The sequence below is a fragment of the Pseudorasbora parva genome, chromosome 2, assembly GCF_024679245.1.
Source record: "Pseudorasbora parva isolate DD20220531a chromosome 2, ASM2467924v1, whole genome shotgun sequence".
Lineage (NCBI taxonomy): Eukaryota > Metazoa > Chordata > Actinopteri > Cypriniformes > Gobionidae > Pseudorasbora > Pseudorasbora parva.
In genome coordinates this window covers 50,561,876-50,570,465 of record NC_090173.1, presented here as the reverse complement: position 1 = coordinate 50,570,465, position 8,590 = coordinate 50,561,876, and the positions used below count along the sequence as shown (strand labels likewise).

Below are 8,590 nucleotides of genomic sequence, written 5' to 3'. Positions count from 1 at the left end.
TCCTACTTAAAGGTGCACTTTGTAGGATTTTGTGCAGTCAAATATCCAAAAACCATTGGCCAGTGTTATATATTTTGTTCAGTTGGAGCCGGGACGTCTAAGGGAGTCTCCTGTTAATAGCATCATATCTGCGTTACTCTCGGTTTCCGGTTTTATTCTGCAGAAGTGCTTTACTCTTAGCAGTGTGAACAAGAGTCACAGCAGCCGCTGAGAGAACACACAGAGTAATGTCATAACATCATTTTAAACACACTTAAATGTGTCTGATATGATAAACAGAGCTGTGTTACCTCATACTCATGACCGGAAAAGAGGAAATGGCGCCGGCGGCTGTGTCCCGTCATAATAAAAGTCCCGCTGCTCGCGAGCCGTGTGTTTGTGTATCAATCGCTCCAGCGGCCGTGCTCAGCTCCTCAACACTCGGTCCTGCTCTTCTTCACACTACAGTAACGTTAATAATCACATCCATCATCATGATTTCTGCCAGAGTCCTATCCCGATTCTTTCCCATCAGCTGTGAGGTGAAGACCACATGTCTCAAGATGCTGAGCTCAAACTTGGCGTCATCAAACTACGCCTTTGTTTTGAATAGGCGCCCTCTAGCGGACGGAAAAGTTACATAGTGAAGCTTTAAGAGGATCCAAAAAAATTCATTGCAGTTCATATATATGTATTAAGTGTCTGTTAACTATATTCTCTTTAAGTATATCATTTCGTTTCTTTTGCTAAAGTATGCTAATGTGTACTTCTTTTTTTGTAAGGGCCATCACTTTCTGCAATCCCTTTAGGTTGCTACATCCCTTCATCTCTGTTAAATTATAGTGATAGATCTGGGGCCGTATGTATAAAGCTGCTCAGAGTACAAATTGAATCTTAAAAAAAAAATCTAAGAATGACGTCATTTTACTTTTTATTCTTAGACTTAAGAAGTGTGATTCATAAAGGTTGCTAAGTGTTAAGACTAGGTCTCAGCTCCTAAATTATTTATGAAAGCTGAAGAGGTATCCTAACCTAGTTAGGCAAGTTGGCAACAGAGAGGAGGAAACCACAAACTTTCCAACCGAAATATAATGTTTTGGTGGTAAATGATGACAGAGTTGATAAAATGATAAAGCTTGATCGTCAACTGACCTAGTAAGAAATTGTATAACTTCTCCCAAACTACAAATCAATGATCTAACTGCAGAAAGGAAAGCAATGAATGGTCTTAAATAGCAATATTGTGGTATTGACCGCACAGCAGTGGCCAAAAGGGAGTTTTATTTTTATATCTTTATATCAGCCTTGCCAAATGTCCGCACAATTTGGCATGTTTCATTGTGTTAACGCAACTAAAACAATTGACTCCAATAACAACCACGCAATTTGCTTACCAAATATTTAACTCATTTTTATTAGTAACAGAATAAAGGGTGAATATGTCAATGTTCCTGTGCTGGAAATCACTTTTCGCCACTACGGTACGGCAGTTAATTTCAACTTTCCAACTCATCTTCAAACCAAGTGGCAAAAATGAATCCACTTTTATGAGGCTTTCAGGCTTCCCTGGAGCCAGCGAGGGAACTCATGCTCGCATCATTGCTCCAACTGTAAATGAGGAGACATATCTCAATAGAAAAGAATTTCACAGCATCAGCACTAATGTGATAATTTTACTCAAACTTAAGACTATTCTTAAGAGCATTTCTGGGGAGTTTTATTATGGGCCCTGATCACTGAAACATTTAGATGTATTAATTAAGCAGACACCTTTATCCAAAGCATTTGGCAGCTTCCAATGGAAGAAGCAGTCAATCCAAGAGAGAAAACTTACCTGCCTTCAAAATGTATCCAACAGTGTATATCCAAAGTTATGCTTCTAGCCAACAAAGGACCCTGACTGAAATAATGTTCTGTTCTATGTTTGCAAGGTATATTTGGAACCAAGTTGATATTTTGTGCTTTTTGTCAACATGCACTGATGTATGTAGTAATGAAATCTGAGATCCGCCCCTCGGCGCATCGCTGCCAGTGTGGAGAGCTGGATAAACGAGAGTCACCACTGGGTGTAATTCCCTACAGAATGAATAAGGTAATGAGACAGAGCCCTGATTTATTCCCACGTGAATGCGAGGCGCAGGCATTTGTACAGGTGAGTCTACCCGCAAATGGGATGGCGCTATGCAGAGACCTGTCAGCTGGCCTCCATCATCTCCGGCATGCCCTCGTATCTCACAGACGTGTCATGTCATTCACTAATGGATGCCCGAGGGCCCACAATAGCACACTACAGGCTTTTACTGCTCAGACTGTGCTACCGGTGAAGTCAAGGTCACTTCGGCTTTATAGTGATTCACCTGTCATGTTCTCGTGTGTTGATTTGTGAACTGTGAGGAAAGACTGAGTGACGTGGGAACCTCTTAATAGTGACCGTCATATCTACTTTTCCACGCGTTTTTAATGGTTAAAAGGTTTTTAAATGAGCATTGTGACATTTTCAAGTTCTCTTATTTTGTTAATCTCACCATTATGGATTCGTTGTGTCACTGGAGTTCAAAGATTAAAGAAGCTAAACAATGGTGACTACACAAAAATGTGAGCACATCATATTGTCAGCACACCACTCTTGTGCAATAAAGGTCTTCACTCTAACAAATGCTGGGTTAAAAACAACCCAAGTTGGGTTGGAATTGGACAAACCTAGATATTGGGTACCCTAGTAAATGGACCCATTCTAGCAACCCAATTTCTGGGTTTGTCCATTTTCAACCCAAATGGGTTGTTTTTAACCTGAGTGTTATCACCTTAGCTGGAGTCTTACTCCTGTCACTAGATGCAACATGACACTTTAAATAAGGCCTAGAAGGGTGTAGGTCCCTCATTTATAAACGGTCAGAATGTGTTCATGTTCACATAAAGTCAAAATCTACTGGTGTATGGTGATGTGAAAAGAAACACCCCTTGTGAAAAAGAAGTGTGCTTAATTATATTTAATGTCACTTTTCATTGACATTCTAATAACATCAACATCAAGAGTTCAATTCCCGGAGGAAAGCATGGACTGGTAAATGTATAAATGGAATGCAACCCAAGTCAATTAGGATACAAGTGTCTGCCAAATGCTTAGATGTAGCATTGCACCAGCTTCTGCTTCATCCCTTGATATATGATTTATTGTCTTTTAGATGTGTAGTTATTTGCTGTAAAAAAAAGTATTCTCTATGGTTCTGGGTAAAATGTGCCGGTTTAATTCCTAATAATCTAAAGAATAATAAATTAAAAAAACGGCCTTCACTCTGTAAAGAATGTGTATTAATTTAATGCCAGAGATGTATTAACTTAGAAATTGAATGAACTGTATTTAGAAAGTTGTTTTTTTTTTTAAACCTTGGCAGATACAGGAAATTGTAGGTTTCATTGTTGTCGTATTACACACGCACACACACACACACAAATGTAATTATCCTCACCTTGAAACGACAACACTGACTGAGTCAACTTAGTTTACATAGACTAACAATAAAAAAAAATGTGGAGCTGGGAATAGAAAACGTGTCCTGCGCCCCATACTCCATTCTCCAGACGTTGTTCTGTGCTTAAAGTGAATAAATGTCCCCAAAGTCGTCATTAGCTCAGCCTTACTTGTGATAAGATAAAGCGGCCATATAGTCTGGTTCAAATGTGACGTCTCTTGTGGGCTATAATGCCCCATTTGCTAAAAGTCGGACATTTAGCGAATTTATTCACGCACATTTTATGCGAGCACGCAGAACAGAGCTCCCAAGCGGCTCTTTTGCAAGCCCATTCACGGTCGTCCTGAGGGGAGACAGACTCAACACTGTTCACTGTTGAGCTGCTAATCACGGGACCCTGTCTAATAATTGACTCCGCACAGAAGGAGGGGTGGCCCGGGCCACCCTGAGGCTTATAAGCTCACTGTTAACAAACGCAGCCTGTCGTCCTTTTCTTCAGCATGAGGAAAGTTAAAATTAGCAGGCAAATTGGCGTTTTCACGCAGTCCCCTAATGACGCAGTCATAAACGCACTCATTACGACATATTTTGGAGTCTCTTTGGTTAGAGGGGTGCTGTGACCAGCAGAGATTGTTTGGCTGAAGCAGACATGGGACTGAGCTGCTGTATAATGTCTGGTCCTTGCCCTCAGTGCAGGGAGAGCTGTGGGGACAACTGCCTTTGTGTCTGTCACATGGACGAGCCCTGTGCGGATCGCTGCTGTAACCTGTGCTGTCAGTTCTGTCTGGACTGCTTCTGCCTCATCTGCTCAGACGACTGCCGCTACACTCTGTGTTTCATGTGCACCAGGATGGCTGACTCCTGCGCGGCCGTTCTGACCACTGAGCAGCCCAGATCTACACAGAAACCAAGAGAAGGTAGGCGGAGTAACAAATAAATGCACATGTATGTATAGAAAGCCATTTTGACTTTTATTCGTTCCCAGGATATGAATTCTTGTTAACAACAATTCAGTTTCCACTTGTAAAAATGGCAATTCTTTATTTTAGGAAATAGATTTCTTCTATTTCCTAAATAGAAGAACGGCAATAACAACGGCAATTTTTGAATACCGGGAATTACAAACCCGATTCCAAAAAAGTTTGGACACTGTAAAATTGTGAATAGAAAAAGGAATGCAATAATTGACAAATCTCATAAACTTGTATTTTATGCATGATAGAATATAGGTAACATGTCAAATGTTGAAAGTGAGACATTTTAAAATGTCATGCCAAATATTGGCTCATTTTGGATTTCATGAGAGCTACACATTCCCAAAAAGTGGGGACAGATAGCAATAAGAGGCCGGAAAAGTTAAATGTACATATAAGGAACAGCTGGAGAACCAATTTTCAACTTGTTAGGTCAATTGGCAACATAATAACCATGATAAAAAGAGCTTCTCAGAGTGGCAGTGTCTCTCAGAAGTCAAGATGGGCAGAGGATCACCAAATCCCCCAATGCTTCGGCGAAAAATAGTAATATCAGAATGGAGTTTCTCAGAGAAAAATTGCAAAGAGTTTGAAGTTATCATCATCTACAGTGCATAATATCATCCAAAGATTCAGAGAATCTGAAACAATCTCTGTGCGTAAGGGTCAAGGCCGGAAAACCATACTGGATGCCCGTGATCTTCAGGCCCTTAGACAACAATCTAGAATGAATGTAGAATCACATACAGGAATGTTATTGTAAAAACAACATGGGAGAAAACATTGTCGGTGAACACAATCCGAGTTGCATGAGTGCGTGTGTCATGGTCCGCTTACACATCTGGAAATGCACCATCAATGCTGAAATTTAGATCAAAGTTCTAGAAAAACATATGCTCAACATCATGGCTGTGTAGAAGAAGGATCCGGGTACTGAAATGGCCAGCCTGCAGTCCAGATCTTTCACTCATAGAAAACATTTGGTGCATCATAAAGAGGAAGATGCGACAAAGAAGACCTAAGACAGTTGAGCAACTAGAAGCCTGTATTAGACAAGAATGGGACAACATTCCTATTCCTAAACTTGACCAGCTTGTCTCCTCAGTCTCCAGACGTTTGCAGACTGTTATTAAAAGAAGAGGGGATGCCAAACAGTGGTAAACATGGCCTTGTCCCAACTTTTTTGAGATGTGTTGATGCCATGAAATTTAAAATCAACTTATTTTTTCTCCGATACATTTGATATGTCATCTATGTTGTATTCTGAAAAAAAAGATAGAAATTTGAAACTTCCTCTTCATTGCATTCTGTTTTTATTCACAATTTGTACAGTGTCCCAACTTGTTTGGAATCGGGTTTGTACAGTTCCACTGGTAAAAATGTTAATCCTTGATATCATTAATGACATCATCCCTCAGAAACCAAATTAATTGCTGTGATTTGTTTCGAAATGACAGCGTTCCACTGTTGGCATTCAGTGACATGTTCCATGAAATGTGCTTCATAAACTTATCAGTAACACTTTGCAATTAGTCTCATTTGTTAATAGTAGCTGATACATTTGCTAACACGAACTAACAATGGACAATGAGTATATTTGTTTAAATTATATTACTTTTATAATAAATACTCTTTTTTAACATCTGCCAATATATAGGAAACCTTAATATAAAGTGATACCAGGTGTTTTTTAATGCATTATAAAGTATTCATACTGATGTATAAACAGTGGTTGACCAATAAGGGTTTTTTAATGCGTGTGTATAAAAATAAGTGTTATTTTGTAATGTTTTTATTTTTTAATTATTATTATTTCTTGGTTTATAGGTTTGGAAGGAGGCGAACTGGTTTAGATCACCTGATGTGCGTAACGGAAGCTGATGGGTTGGATGAAGACTTGTTTACTACTTCATGATGCCATTTTTCTTTTTATTTAATTTTTTTTGTACAGCAAGAGACTGAAAACTATGAAGGAAGTTTGTTTTTTCCACAGTGCATTTGTAGCCCGTGATGCAACGTGTATATACAGGATTGCACCATTTGTACTGCACACTGAATGCTGTATACTGTAGCACCAAATACAATTGATTCTGTGAATTATCAAAAGTGTCACCTGTGAAATGTGTCTAGAGGATCTAATCAAAAGTGAAAATGCTTGTTCAGTAATGGATACCAAAAAAATATCTGGAATGGCTGACTCTCAGATGGCATGCCGGACAAATATCAGCTCTCCTAAAAGATCTCTCAGCCAGTCAGATTAGAGGACCAGAACTAGCTAAATATTTCTATTTCATATAAATGTGGTTCTTTACACTTTCTATTCATCACAGGATCCTGAAAAGGTGATTCTGAAGTGAAAAAAATCTGAAGTTTCACTCATTTTGCTTGACATGGTATGACTGGCTCTCAGAGGACAGGCAGGAAAAACTTGATTTGCACGCCCTGTGGAACATGCCGTCACAGGGGTGAAGTATTTATATGTACGAATCCACCCCTGTGTACGTCAGACCAGCCCTGTCAACATCACGAGAAAGACAACTTAGGTTATTCTGAATTAGCTTATTAACATTCACACATTTAAAAGAAGAAAAGAGCACAGCAGGAACAAACAGGGTAAGCTTTCTGAGAAGCAAAGCCGTTTCTATGCTCTTTTCTCTTTTTGTGGCAGTGCAGTGATTGAGCATTTTAATTTCTTCTCAATTTCATGAAAAAGAAAACAGAAGTGGGACTGAAGGAGAAAAGGAAGATTAAAGAAAAAAAAAGAGGATTCGAAACGTCTGAAGGCACTTGAAAAAGGTACAATGAATTGAAAATGGCAGTTCTCTGATAATTTGAGTCATCTGAAACCTATCTGTCGCTCGCAGCCTTGTCCTTCAGTAAATTATTTGATTGGAAGTGATTTTTCTGTGTGTGAAAAGTTTGGTGTAATAAAAGTGTCTTCTGTTCAACATCTTTAGGAGCTCAAAGCTCAGAAAAAGGAACAGATAACTAGGAGGAACTCATCGCTTGTTTTGTAATGAATGTGCTGGCATTTGGCCCTCGAGCCTCAGGGCTGAGCTTAATACTGACACATTTATCTCACAACACGCTGTACCCATTTAAGTTATCGCCGAATGTAAAATGCCAGGCAAGCGCCGTCACGTTCGTAGCTAATTGTCATTACAGGTTCAAAACATCTTTTCAAAACTTGGGAGTTTTCTGTGGAGCAATGTGTCAATAGCTTTCAGATAAAGCTTGCGAGATCCATAGAGCATCGATTTATTTCCATATCAGTTAATGACAATGAAACGATGCTCTCAGATACTGGGACGTAATTACCATCGACTGATGCGCAGCGTGTCTCGGCGTAACCATCTCATCCTCCCTCAGGCCAGATCCAGGAGACTAGCCATGGAGGGGGATTATATAAAACCACCACCGTCCTATGAAGAAGTTGTTACCCAGCAGCACACGAGCAACACTAATCAAAGCCACTCCGCTGATAAGACGCAGGGCAGCTGCTGCAGGTGCTGCATGAAAACCAAGAACTGTCTGATGAGTCCGGAGTGCGGCCGAGCTCTCAACATCGCCAGCGTCGTGGCCATGTGCGGCATGTGCATTCGAATGTTTGTTTGTAAGTATACCCAGGAGGATGAATTTATGTGTTTACACCACCGTTCAAACGTTTGGGGATAGTACTTATGTTTTGTTTATTTTATTTTATTTTTTACATAAAGAAATTAATACTTTTATTAAGCAAGGATCCATTAAATGTATCAAAAGTGATATAAAAAAATCTGTTTCAAATAAATGCTGTTCTTTTGAACATTTTTATTCGTCAAAAAAATCTGGAAAAAGTATCACTGTTTCCACAAAAATATTATTAAGCGCAATATTATTAATGTTATTTTCAACATTGATAATAATAATCAGAAATGTTTCTTGATCATCAAATCCTCATGATGAATGATTTCTGAAGGATCATGTGACACTGAAGACTGGAGTAATGATGCTGAAAATACAGCTTTACCATCACAGGAATAAAATACACTTTAAAATATATTCAAATAAAAAGCTCATTTTTAAATTGTCATAAAATTTAGAAATTTATAAAAACATATTTTAGTTTTTACTGTAATTTTGATCAGGGAGGGAGGGAGAGACAGATGGGTATTACTTTTGAAA

At 39.0% G+C, this 8,590-nt stretch overlaps 1 long non-coding RNA gene across 1 annotated transcript in view; it reads left to right on the top strand.

Moving 5' to 3' along the window:
• Positions 1-6,931: 6,931 nt before the first annotated feature.
• Positions 6,932-8,590, top strand: part of LOC137055261 (uncharacterized) — a 3,805-nt gene continuing 2,146 nt past the window's right edge. The window contains exons 1-3 of the long non-coding RNA XR_010899977.1: positions 6,932-7,039; positions 7,140-7,222; positions 7,796-8,039. This is a non-coding gene — a long non-coding RNA (uncharacterized lncRNA). The remainder of the gene's footprint in view (positions 7,040-7,139; positions 7,223-7,795; positions 8,040-8,590) is intronic.